At 36.3% G+C, this 12,845-nt stretch overlaps 1 pseudogene; it reads right to left on the bottom strand.

Moving 5' to 3' along the window:
- Positions 1-251: 251 nt before the first annotated feature.
- The window catches only part of LOC107528689 (ferritin light chain pseudogene), a 60,823-nt pseudogene continuing 48,229 nt past the window's right edge, over positions 252-12,845 (bottom strand).

The raw sequence follows: 12,845 nt of genomic DNA, 5'->3' as shown, positions 1-12,845 counted from the left end.
ATACCAATTTTTAGTTAGCTGAACTTGAGAAATAGCAAAGATTGAAACACAAATATTTTGGATTCATCAGCACTCTATCAAGCCTATTTCCCTTCTTCTACTTAAAAAATAAGTTCTAATTATGTGTTAAAAGGTTGTGTGTGTGTGTTTCCTTTTTATCTGCAAAAAGCTTTGTTGTTTCCGTTCGGTCCAATGTGTGGGAGACGGCTCCAGGGCGGTTAAAAGGATGCCTGCTGGTTTCAGGGAGAGGCTCAGGCAAAAGCCAGACACCAGAGGGATGCAGGGGGCTCCTCAAGGCCTCTGGGCTCCAAGGGTGAGCGTTTCAGAGACACTCGCCACCCAGCCTGGGGGCCGCCAGCCTGGAGGTGAGTCCTGTGTCGCCCATCTGGTGATGAGCTTCACCTCCTCCAGGGGGTGGCTGTGCAGGGATCACAGAGCCGAGGGTCTGCGTGGGCAGAGCCCAGGGCCCGCAGGTCCGAAAGGGCCTGGCTGTGGATCTCCCCAGGGCCATGGCTGCTTCCATGGCATCCTGAGTTTCACCCCACTCACCTTGGGACGGCTTCTGCAGGTCCCAGAAATGAACACCACCGAGCTGGTTTTGCATCTTTAAGAGGCGCTCAGTACCCTCCCGCTTCTCCTCCACCACCCCGAGGGAGAAGTGGCCCAGCCCCCCAGAGCCACATGGTCACGCTCCAAGTAGAAGCCCAGAGAGAGGCAGGTGTGGGGGCCCAGACGCAGGCCGGCCAGGCGCTTGGCCCCAGCCTCTGCCTCGGTGGAATAATTCTGACGGATTTGGGAGCTCGTGGCTGTTTGGCAATAAAGAGTTAAAGTCAAAAAATGATGTTGGCTGGTCTCGGAGGCTGCAGATGGCCGAGGTGGTTCCAAAGGTGGTGGCTGGAAAAGACACCGGAGGGTGGTCAGAGGCTGGAAGGAGGGGTGTCGCTGAGTCTGCACTGTTCAAACTGTTGAAGCAAGAAACAGATCTGGGGGACTGCCAAGGGCACTGTCAAAAGTGTTTTGTTTTGTTTTAAACACGAGTAAACAGTTTTCTAAAATGAGTGGGCAAATATTCTATTTTGCATAATTAATTAAACAAACTATGGAGATAGTTACATTGTCAAGTGTGATCACTGAATAGCATCAAAGAGAGAAATACAGTCTCTCAGAACCTTAGGCTCCTTAAAAACCTGAAACAGGAATAATTGATTTTTGTAGGTGCATTTTATATTTTTTAGCATATAAATCACTCAAGGTGGCAATCTTTTCTTAAATTTCAGTCTTAGAAAAAAAGTAATATTTTAAAACATGAGACAATGGAAACTTTATTACAAAATGGAAAGATTTATTACAGAAAGTGCTGAGGAGATGCAGAAATAAGTCTGTCTCTTTAATAAAATGCTTCATCCATCATCCGAAGTACACAATATTTTACTTTCTTTTATGCAAATACATTTCTTGGGCAGTGTCATAACATAGCGATAAAAGCATGGCATTGAGCAAGACAGACTTGCCACTTAGTCGCTGAGAGAGGTGAGCGATGCACCTGGGTCCCCCGGCCCTCCTTCCCTCGCTCTTCAGACAGGAGTGACAGGCATGCTGGCCCACGCAGGGGTGCTGCCTGTGAAACACGCAACATCTCATACGGTCCTCACTTGCTGTTATTTTTATTTGCATTTACTTCCCATAGAAATACCAGTTGTTTTTGAAGGAATGTGCTGCTCCTGTAATGAAAAAGTAGTTACTTATTAGCAGTCCCCCGGTGCGCACATCCTCTCCCTCTATGGAATACACCGTCGGATCACAGCATCCCATTATCCTGTGTTTGCCATCTGTCTTACCGCTGGATTTAAATGCAGCAAAGTAACTACAAATGCTTTGGAATGCTTTTCCTACTATGATTTATTTCAAAGGGAACTTAACTGTACCCAAGACAGTACAGATATTTAAAGAATACAAAACCTGTACACAGTTTCTGATTATTAATACTAGAATCCATGAATGGTCTAAACAACTTTAATATACTTTAAGTTGTGCAACTACACATCTCTAAGGAAATAGATGTTATACAGATGAGAAAAGTGAGCTCGGATAAATAAAGGGATTTTTGCCAAGGTCAGAGAGCTTTCAAGGGGCCTAATTAGACATAAACAAAGGCTGTCTCCTATAAACTACCTGCAGAAAAGCTGTTTATGAAATCATACATCCAGGATTATTCTAAGGAAGATAAAATTCCCCGCTGTTCACAATAATTTGACAGTTTAAATTTGCCAGAATGTTGAACAATGTGTGTATGTGATTTATTGTTTTGGAGCCTCCTCATAGTAGAGAAATAGAATCATCACTCAGAAGGCTGTCAGGCTTCAACATTCCACTTCAATTTCTCAACGTGAGGGCCTGGGAATTTCCTTTGCTATATTGTGTGGTTGAAAACAAATTAATATATCAAATTTCTTCTTCTCCTTCTACATTGGATTTCTATTATTTCTTTTTTTTAACAAACTTTTCTGGAGATACAAAAGATAAGGCAAATATCGACACAGTGCCTAACTAAATTGATCTGGATTCCAAATTATTTGATAAGACCTGAAATAATGGAAATTTACTTTAATAGATATTGGGATAATTGTTGTATTATTATGAACCTGTGTTCACTATTATTCACAGGGTCTTTGATAAATATGCTTTGGGGACCAGCTAACAGTAAAAAAAAAAAAAAAAATGTATCACTTAAAAGATGAGAAGATCAAATTTGATTATGTTTAAAAATTTCTTCTATATATATCATGCCTTTTAATAAATTGCTCTGTTAAGAAGTAAATATTTATAGAATATTCTTACAAATCGCTGGGCTAACACATTTTGAGGGAGAGAGAGCAAACTGCTTAGCCCTAATTTTGTGCGGTATTCAATTTTCTTATTCAGTGGGTGACCATGTGAACAAAATAGATTTGATATCAGCTGAACATTGCTTTGTACATTTCAAAATAAATAAATAAACAACTCCTAGAGTTTGCTCAAGTCCATATACCTAAATTTTTCAGTGTCTTGAGTTCCAACCAATAACACTAAAATTCCCACTTTGGACTATTTTTTTTTTCTCTAAATTTTAATCCAATTTGTCATAGTATAAAAGGCACAGAGATTTTCTTTGTTTGTATGAAGACTATTTAATGTAATGACTCAGGTTATGATTTTGGATAAGATACATCGTATCTTGTTACGTTCCAGGACTAACTCCATGAAATGTGGTGTGATGGCTCAATGTCTGGTTGACAACATGCCTAAATCCAGAATTTCTAAAATGTTTGACATTCATTTTAATAAAAGAGTAGCATGAAATAGAAGGTCTCACTTCACCAAATGCTGATCTAAGCTTAAAAAAAAAGAAGCTCTCAATTATTCCCAGAGTTACTTTTTTTTGCAATTGCTCTCCCTCCTCCCTGCCCCCTTGCACACAGATGGGAAAACAAAGGTAATTCTTCTCATGTGGGATAAGTACCAATAGGATAATTTAGAATCTGAGTGATTGGCAGAATTTAGACTCTTGAAATACATGGATGTGCCAGGATTGAACTTTCTAAAAATCTCTACCTGCTGTTCCAAATACCTCAGAGATAACGAGATGAGTAAGACATGGGTCCTCTTCTGCTCTGAAAGTTCTAAGAAAAGAAAGGTGTCTGTTGAGGGGATTAAGAAACACGGCTTAAAGGAGATACCTGAAGGTTAGGTAGGATTTTGACAGGTGGAGATGGTAGTGATAGGACACAATGTTCCCAGTACATAAGATGAAGAGGTGGGGAAATTCAGTGTAAGGAAAAGTAACTAGAATAGACTATCTATAGGGGGACAGTGAGTTTAGGCTAAAAAAGTAGGGTGAAACTAGAGTCAGAGGACCTTAAATGGCAGTTAAGAAGTACAGGATAGTAATATATCTGAGCTCTGTTTTAAAAGATTAATCTGGAAAGGAAAATAGAGTAGAGAGAAAAGAAGTTGAGGGGCCCGATTATGATGGAACTCCATTACTTAAGATATGAAGTCATTAGAGGTTAACCAAGAATGGAATTTTTTTGCCAAAGCAAAAGAGTGAAATAAAATTTTGAGATATAATAAACCATTTAATTAATTAATTGGTTAATTAATTAATTCAAATATGTCAGTCAATGACTGTTTGTTAAGTGCTTACCATGGCCGGATCCTGGAGTTTGGTGTTGGGGAAACAGTGAGAATAAGAGAGGCAGAGCCTTTTCCCTCAGGGAGCTTACATTCTTACCAGGATTGAACCTTCTTGACAATAACCTGGCAAAAGAACCTGATACCATTATTAAAAATAATCGTTAGCAATGTATTTTCCACAGCAAACCTACCCACAATCCACTGTCAGGGACCCACTCAAGCCTTCTTTTATCCATTTATGTAATAACAAGTCCCAGGGAAATAAAAATCTCTAAGAGTTTGCTCTTGTTGTAACAAATTATAACAAAATGAGTAACTTAAACAGGCACACATTATGTTACACATTATCTGAAGGTCAAAAGTACAGACGTAGTCTCACTGGGCCAAAGTCTAGGTGTTGGAAGTGTTGATTTCTTCTTTCTTTTTTGCCTGTCCCAGCTCCTAGGGGCTGTCAACATTCCTTGGCTTGTAGTTGCAACACTCTCACCTCTGATTCTGTAGTCACATCTCCTCTCTCTGTTCCTTTCAGTCCAAGCAGGCAGCATTTCTGCTGGTTTTAGATTCTCAAGAATCTTGATGGTCCCCATCCTACATCAAGGTAAGTCATTCTATTAGACAAGAGGCTCCTCCACTGTTCTTCTGGACAATCCTATCATAACCAGCCTTCTGCTGACAGACTGAGGGAAATCGTGATTCATGTGCCTAGCCTACTCAAAAAGCCTTCTGTGTGGTTAGATGCTCTCATCTTTTGAGCCCTGCTGGCACTAACAAAAGGTTGTCTAGCCATACCTTTGGCTTTCTTTCCATATCATGCTTTCCTGACAACGAATCCCTAATACTAGCATCTTTTGAACTCTGGATAATCTGGGAATTTCTCAAATCATCTAGTCCTGGTTCCTTTTTGCTTTACAGTTCATCCCTCAATTTTTATCTTTCCTCTCACATTTTACTATTAGTAGCAAGAAAAAAACCAAGCCATATTTTCAATACTTTATTTGGAAACCTCCTCAGCTAAATAGACAAGTTTATCACTGACAACTTCTGCTTTCCACACAACTGTATTCAGCTAAGTTTTCTACCATTATATACAAGGATACCCTTTCCTTAAGTTTTCCATAACATTTTCTTTATTTCTTTCTGAACTCTCATCAGCAGTGGCTTTAATATCCATATTTATGTGAGTAGTCTTTTTGTGATGATTTAACTATTTTCTAGGACAACATAGGTTTTCCTCTACTAGGCTTCCTGCTCCCTCTGAGCCCTCACTAGATGCCTCTTTAAATGCCCATATTTCTACTACAGACTAAGGAAAGCTAGGCTTTTCCTATAATGCTCCTCAAACTTCTTCCAGCTTCTATTCACCCAATTTTAAAGCTACTTACACATTTTTTGGTATTTGTTACAGCAGTACCCTACTTCCAGGGAGTGCCAGCATCCCTATAGCTTTTCTATTGCTAAAGTAACAAATTGCCACATGGAAAGTGCTGATAGGAAGCCCTGGGAGGGGGGTGGAGGAGGGGTGCCAAGGGAAAACCAGATTCCCTGATGTTTAAATCATAAAGCAGACCTCAGTCTTACAGCAGAACTTTATGAATCAGTAGTAATGATGCTTAAATGCAGAATGTGCAATGAGTCACATGCATAATTTAAAAATGCATAATTACAGGCACATGAGTTTGTGTATTCAAAGGAATCTCTCAACCAGTGTCATACACGCCTCAGTCAGTCTCATGCAAACATTAGGGAAGCTTTCACACCTCTGCTGAATGTGCTTCCATAAACATTCTTTTTTTACATTGCAAGTTTCTTTTTACATTTGTTTCTTATGGTGTTTTATCAACTCTTCTGGTATCAAATGTGTGATGCATCACTGGGAACTACTAACTTATAGAACATTTGGCAATGATATATAAAAACAAACTTCTGACACAATGCCAGGAAAGTTGGTAGAACTTTACAGTGGACATTAAAGCTAATTAATTAAAACATAGTAATGAAATTCTAGTTTTACAATTTAAATAAAGGGGCTAATTGGAAAAGAAAGCAAACAAAGAGAAATGTAACTGCATACTAATATATCTGGGTTAATGTTCTTACAGAGTACAAAGGCATACAATTTAATATAAATAAAAATCTGGAAATGTAACTCAAGGCTAAAGCGGAAAATTCATGCTAAAAGAAGATCGAGGGAAATGAGGAGATTAAAAGATCATTACTGAAAAATCTCAGTTCTCGCTGAGTTGTTGAAGAGTAATGTGAGAGTTATATTTAGCAGTTATCAATGCTAATTAGCAACAAGTCCCAGATTTTTGAAGTTAGAAAGCTAGGTTGTTCTGAAGTTAACTATGATTTATCACTTTCAAAGAATTAAAAAAAATGATACTACAGCATTTGTCTGAGGTTGACTAACTCATGTATATTACTGAAATTTTACATAGCAACTAGAAGACACTTCTTAAAAATGATTTTATTTTCACCTTTCACCAAACCCTATTTGGGAGAGTTAAGGTCAGCAAAATACCTTATTTGTTTTACTTTACCTCTCTGGATCCTGCTCTAACCCTGAGCATCCCTTCCAGCTCCCACCACTTGGCCTAAATTCCTTAGCCACTGCTTCTGTAGTTGTTGTGTTGAAGGTAAGTTAGAGGAAGGTGAAGACAATGGAGATTGGGCAAACATTATGACACTTACAATATCAGATCATGTCATTATAAAATGCTTTATAGGGAGGAAATGCTTGACACTTATTGAATGATAAATTTGCCTTCTTTGCCAACAGCTTTTGGGGTGCTTCACTTACTACCTAAGGTTTTAATAGGCACTCAATACATTACATGAAATGCCCTGGCTCATGAAAGAGGTTTTTCCCATTCATCTCATTTCCTGCATTCTCACGCCTACTCCAGTAGCTCAGCCCCTCATCTTCTCTTAACTGACCATAGCAATAACCTTTTACTAATTTTCCCTGACACCAGCCACTAATGTCCTCAATATATCCTCTGCATGTCAAAACAGCTACATTTCAAAAACATATAGCTGATAAAAATAACTTCCTTGCTATAAATACCTGATGCTTACAGAGCCATGTAGATATTCCTAACTATAATCTGACAAGGCCCTACAGCTAGCCCCAACACTTTTTTTTTTCCAGCTACACATTTATTTCATATACATATATATCCTGTTAGTTTTGTGTCTCAGAATCCTAACACAACTGCTAAGAGAAGTTAAAGAAGAAGTGTTGTGGGTTGACTTGTGTTCCCCAAAGAGATATGTTTGAACCCTGATTAAACATATCAGAATAGATTAGGGTCCAATGACTAGAGTCCCTATAACAAGAGAAAAATTTGGACACAGGCACACACAAGGAGACTGCCATGTGATGACAGAGGCAGAGATGAGGGACATGCATTTAGAAACCAAAGATTGATGGCAACCACCAGGAGATGGGTGAGAATCTTGAAACAGACTCTCCCTCAGAGATTTCAGGAAAGAACCAATAGTTCTGAGACTTTGATTTCAATTTCTAGCTACCAAAACTGTGAGAGAATAATTTTTTTGTGTTTTTTGTTGTTGGTTTTTTGGTTTTTGGTTTCTTTAGTTAGTTAGTTTGAGGCAGTTTGTTACAGTAACCTGGAAAACTAATGAGGGAGGTAATGACTTTTAAGAAAATATCTAACACTCTCTGGGTTTTCTTGAAAAAAGTAATTTTATTTTCAGGTTCTGAGACATTATTCTATTATACATTTAAGTATTGTGTTTTCATCAGAATTAGGGTCAATAAAGAATCAAAGAGACAACTAAAATATTAGAACACATACATTGATGTATTGAATCAAGTGTTGATTCTAAAGATTTATTATCCTTTGCTTTTGTTACTGAGAAAGTAAAAGGATAGAATATATAATAAAGTATAAGTATATTTTTGCCTTCTGTTTTTGATGGGGTGGAAGATAGTGTCTGGCACATCAAGATGAGCTCATTTTAATGCCTGGCGTTTAAGAGTATTCATTGGAGAAATTCACATGGAGTAGTTGGCAAAAATCAATCATATTTAATATGAAAATGCATTAATTAGATTTTTCCTTTTCAGATTATCCCTTCTCCAAAAGATTTTATTTCCATTTTTGGCCAAAGCATCCATGCTGACTAGGGAGATGATTGTTTTGTTACTTTGTTGTCCCTTAACAAAAGAGAGCAAGTTTCTCTTAACTATATCTACCATGGTCCTCCTTAATGGCCTACTCTCTTTCTTTGTCTGCTCAATGAGAAATTGGATTTGTTTTTTGGAACTTATTAACTTATTTTCACATTCCTTCGAGAAATATACCAAATCTGAAATAGAAATTGGTGTAATTATTTAGGTAAAGGTTCTTCAAGGAGGTCTATGAGTGAAAAAACCTGGCTTGATTTAGGGAATGGGAATGAATGCATTGTAAGGCTTTGGTTCTCCCCATACACTGCCAAGTTTTTTCCACGTTAGGATCTTGGCAGTAGTTTTACCAGATGTGTTCTTCCCAGATGTTAGCATATCTAGTTTATTTTTTGTCAACAAGTCTTATTTCAAACTTTTCTTTTACAGATGTAACTTTTATACAGTTTTACGGATTAATAATTGTACCTAAGATGATGTAGGAATTATCTGGAAAAAAAAAAAATAAAGTTGTGTCTCAACCTTTGTAGTATATTATCAAAATTTACTCTGGGGAATACTCACAGACCTTTACATGCTTTCCTTATTAAGGAGGAAAAGAATAAAAAATATTAGTCATGTATTCAAATCATTCAAATTATAAAATGAGCCATAAATCCAGTCCAAAGGAACTGTAGAGCAAGAAAATTATAAGGATGACAGTTAATATTACTCAGAAGACATAACTAGTAGGATCTATAAGTAGGTTCTTCTGACTAGAATAATTAAAATTCAGAGAATGAGAAAATGAATGAATGAAATAACAAAATCAGTCATGAAGTAATTAGATAATAAAAGTAAAATTAAAAAGTAATAAGAAGAGCTATCTAAAAAGAATGAGATTTTAAAAATATTAGCATTACCTATATTTTGCATGTATATTATAAATATAAATACACCAAAAAAGAAAACTACATGCCAATATAGCCAAAACAATTCTGAGAAAAAAGAATGAAGCTGGAGGCATCACACTACCTGACTTTAAATTATACTACAGAGCTACGATAACCAAAACAGTAGGGCACTGGTAGAAAACAGACACACAGATCAGTGGACTAGAATTGAGAACCAAGATATAAAAACCACATGTATATGGGCAGATAATTTTCAACAAAGGAGCCAGAAACACACAATGGAGAAAAGAAAGCCTCTTCAATAAATGGTGCTGGGAAAATTGGAAAACCACATTTAAAAGAATGAATCTAGATTACAGTTTGTCCCCATGTACAAAAATTAATTCAAAATGGATCAAAGACGTAAATATAAGATCTGAAACAATAAATTAAATAAAAGAAAACATAGATTCTAAATTTATGGACTTTGGTCGTAGAGAACATTTTATGAACTTGACTCCAAAGGCAAGGGAAATAAAAGCAAAAATAAATGAATGGGCCTATGTCAAACTAAAATGCTTCTGCCCAGCAAAAGAAACTGACAATAAAACAAAGAGGTAGCCGACTGAATGGGAGGTGATATTTGCAAACGACAGCTCTGACAAAGGTTTAATATCCAAAATATATAAAGAACTCATCAAACTCAACACCAAACAAACAATCCAATTAAAAAATAGGCAGAGGACCTGAACAGACACCTCTCCCAAAAAGACATACAAATATCCAACAGATATATGAAAAGATATTCAACCTCACTAGCAAATGCGGAAATGCAAATCAAAACTACAATGAGATAGCACCTCACACCTGTTAGAATGACGATTATCAACAAGACAAGTAATAGCAAGTGTTGGAGAGGTTGGAGAGAAAAGGGAGCCCTCATTCACTGTCGGTGGGAATGTAGACCTGTACAGCCACTATGGAAAACAGTCTGGTGATTCCTCAAAAGAATTAAGAATAGAGTTACCATATGACCTAGCAACCCCTCTCCTGGGTATCTTCCCAAAAAACTAAAAAACATGTATTTGCAAAGATATATGCACCCCTATGTTCATCTGCAGCATTATTCAGGGTGGCCAAGACATAAAAAATCCAAAGTATCTCTAGATAGAGGACTGGATAAAGATGTGGTGTTTATACACACAATGGAATACGACTCGGCCATAAGAAAAGATGAAATACTGCCATTTGCAGCAACACAGATGGACCTTGAGAATATCATGCTAAGTGAAATGTCATTCAGAAAAAGCTAAGAACCATATGATTCACTCATATGTGGGATGCAAAACTGAAACTCATGGAGACAGACAGCAGCTTGGTGGTTGCCAGAGGAAAAGGGGTGGGGAGGTGGGGTGAAGGGGGACTAATATGTGGTGAGTCCTTGAATTCTTCTGTGTTCCACAGTCAATGATTATCATCTTAAACCAGCCTACTAGATATAAGTACTACTGATGGGAAGGCGTGAATGGCACAGTTAACTGCACCCAATTGCTGGATAAGTCATTCAAAACAGTTTCCCTACTAAGCTTCTGTCTAGAAGAGATTAAATGACATATTAGTATGCAACCTCATGATGAAAGAGAGATTATATTACAATTTTCAGTTTTTACTCTTGTAATTTGTATGATTTTCCCCTCCAAATTGGTAATTCTAATACATATGTGAAGTTGGGGAGCTATAAATCCATAAATATGTTATATTTTATATTAGTGTATAATATCATATATAGTTTGATGAATTATTATACTGAATCGGTATGGGATTACCTATGTTGTAATTACTAATTTCAGTATAATGAATCATTACTAAGTTTAACTAACCATAATAAATATTGAATTGACTTTAAATTATCTTAAGAAAAAAAATATTTTGAATTTCTCTTAGGTTTTTCACCAACTTTATGCATTCAAGGTTATTTTAACAAAATTTTTATTTTAGAAAAAGTTAATTTACTAGTTACAGACATGCAAAAATAGATATGCTGCATTCCAAATTTTTTAAAACTACTCGCCTCTTAGAAATAGCTGAACCAATTTAAACTAAATTTTAAAATAAAGTACTCCTGAGCCAAATCCCCATCTGTTGAATTTCTGTCTCAGAGCCTGGTTTTTAGATGAGTTACAAACACTGACAGAAATTTATAATGGACCCTGGGACCATCTCATTTTGTAATGGGAAGTAGTTGGTCAGTAGCAATGAGGGAATATATTGTGCTTAGAAGTCAACCTCTTTACCATTCTAAAATGTTGGGTTTAGAGTTTAAAATCAATATCCATACATTTTATTTCACATACCACTTTATCATAATACAATGTCTTTCCCTGCTGAGCTGGAAAGAAAAGGGTCTAGTTTAGTAATAAAAAGGTGGGCAGAAATTGTTAGACAATTTATAGCTTTCCCTAAAAATAAATTGAATGCTATTACCTATAATGTACATAGAAAAAGAGTAAGAGAAAAGAGACCATAGATTTTAATATTATGCAAACTCAAAAAGTAAGAAATGAAATATCCAAAGTTCTGTATCTTTAGTTGGGCAAAGCATATCACAGGAAAAATTAATATCACAAGCAAAGTATAATTTAAATATCTTAAATTTCCAGAATATTCTAGGTGTAAGTATTTTGGTCAGGTTCTAAAATGCTATGATATAACAAATTATATCTATATTTATAAGAAATCATTTTTCTTAAGTAAACACAAAAATGTTATGTTATAGGCTAGGTAGGATTAATATAGTTTTAACATTAAAAGACATATTATAACATCTGTAATGTTCATTTTACTCATCTAATATTGAACATCTGCCACAGGACAGACATCATCTTAAATCTGTTAATCCAGGTTGTATATTTGAAACTGGATGAAACAAGATGTTTTTTCTCATCTACTACTATCACCAAGTAACTTCTTCATCTCTGGTGTAGCACTCACTTCAAGTTCAGTTATTCTTTTTAGAGTTTAATTTCTTAGCATATGTGTGCCTTGGCTTTTTTATTTTTTATAATCCAGCAAATTGTGATACTTTTCTTCTCTCTCTCTCTCATGCTAATTATGTGAAATAAATTAAAATTTTTCTCAATATTCTACAAAACAATATTTCAGAAAAAGGAATTTCTAAGTCCTCAAGCGATCAAAACTAATGATGTTTAACGCTGGTCCCTGAATTTATGTCTAAAAGGATAATAGTTGTTTTGTGTGTTCATTAGATTTGCCATATAGCCCAATAAGGTTTAAAATGTCTTTAACTTGACATTTTATTTTGCACTGGACGATGAATCTCTTTGACATCAAATTTTGCCTCAGAATCCATTTGAGTGTTTGGTTGCGTAGTGAAATAAGCTTCAGTTGTGTTGTCAAAGGAATCCTGCGTAATACAGAAGAGTAAGTAGGGGAAACATGCTGTCAAAATCCCTTGGGCTTTACCTGTCATACAACTGAAATAGTCCAGATGGGGGTTAGATCTTCAAATGCCCTACATTTCTTAATTTTTTTCTCATTGGAGGGAAAGAGAAGTAGTGCTCAAAACTGTCCTTCACATGGGCAGTTATTTGTTATTTGTTTCTTTTAACTGATGCATAGATTAGGTT

The sequence above is a fragment of the Miniopterus natalensis genome, chromosome 13 (assembly GCF_054644295.1).
Source record: "Miniopterus natalensis isolate mMinNat1 chromosome 13, mMinNat1.hap1, whole genome shotgun sequence".
Classification (NCBI taxonomy): domain Eukaryota; kingdom Metazoa; phylum Chordata; class Mammalia; order Chiroptera; family Miniopteridae; genus Miniopterus; species Miniopterus natalensis.
The sequence above is the reverse complement of the archived record's forward strand: the minus strand, read 5'-3'. Positions and strand labels throughout refer to the sequence as shown.